This window comes from Brassica oleracea, chromosome C9, assembly GCF_000695525.1.
Source record: "Brassica oleracea var. oleracea cultivar TO1000 chromosome C9, BOL, whole genome shotgun sequence".
Lineage (NCBI taxonomy): Eukaryota > Viridiplantae > Streptophyta > Magnoliopsida > Brassicales > Brassicaceae > Brassica > Brassica oleracea.
In genome coordinates this window covers 28128557-28129409 of record NC_027756.1, presented here as the reverse complement: position 1 = coordinate 28129409, position 853 = coordinate 28128557, and the positions used below count along the sequence as shown (strand labels likewise).

The following is an 853-nucleotide window of genomic DNA, read 5'->3' as shown; positions in this document are numbered from 1 at the left end:
AGTTACCTTCAGTTGGAACAATACCTTCTGGTTGGGAAGCTATGGATCAGCTACTATATGGAGTTAGAACAGATACCTTCAGTTGGGAAGCTTTGAATCAGCCCATAGCATGTGTGCTTGTACCTGGTTGATGAAGTTTAAGGAAGCCAGCAAATGGTGATTTACAATCTGGGCACATATATGCAAGGACACAAGGAGTATTCAACTAGGAATTTTCTTGCTGAGCAATCACATGATGGTGGCAGATCATGGAGTTGCAACGTCCCCCTACATGTTGAAAGCTTCAAGAGTGACAATGCACAGACTGGTTGAGAAGCAGCTGGTGTGAGAGATTCAAGTGTCCAGTACTCCTCACCAGCATTCCAGAAATGTTTACAAGGTACCTATTGATCTCATGAGAAAAAGCAGGCTTGGATTCAACCCTAAATGGAAGCAAGAAGCTAGAAGAAAGGAGGAGACAAGCTCTGGTCATAAGAAGAAGCTCAAAGGTTGTTTTAAGTGTGAAGCAAGGAAAGCATTGGAGTCTGCTTGCCATTGAGGTAAGGCCATGATCCGGAGTTTATGAGTCCCTCAACATCATCATAAGGCTCATAAACTCACTGGCCAATCCCTAGGCTGAGAGGCTTGTACTCTTTTCCTAAGTGTGGTTTTATCCCAAAGGGTTTTCTATGTTTAGGTTTTTAATGAGGCAAGTACTCTCAGTTTCAAGCTTGCCCAAGGATCTCCTATGGTCAAGCTTGAGGGGAAGTGTTGACATGAAGCAGAATTAAGCAGCTAGACTTGAGAATTAAGTTGCTATACTTGAAAATACTTATAAGGTCTTATAAGGTCTTATAAGGTTTTATAAGGTTTT

The 853-nt window shown here is 42.0% G+C and overlaps 1 long non-coding RNA gene across 1 annotated transcript in view; it reads left to right on the top strand.

Moving 5' to 3' along the window:
* Positions 1–853, top strand: part of LOC106316418 — a 4683-nt gene that overhangs the window by 2259 nt on the left and 1571 nt on the right. The gene's annotated exons all lie outside the window — the stretch shown is intronic.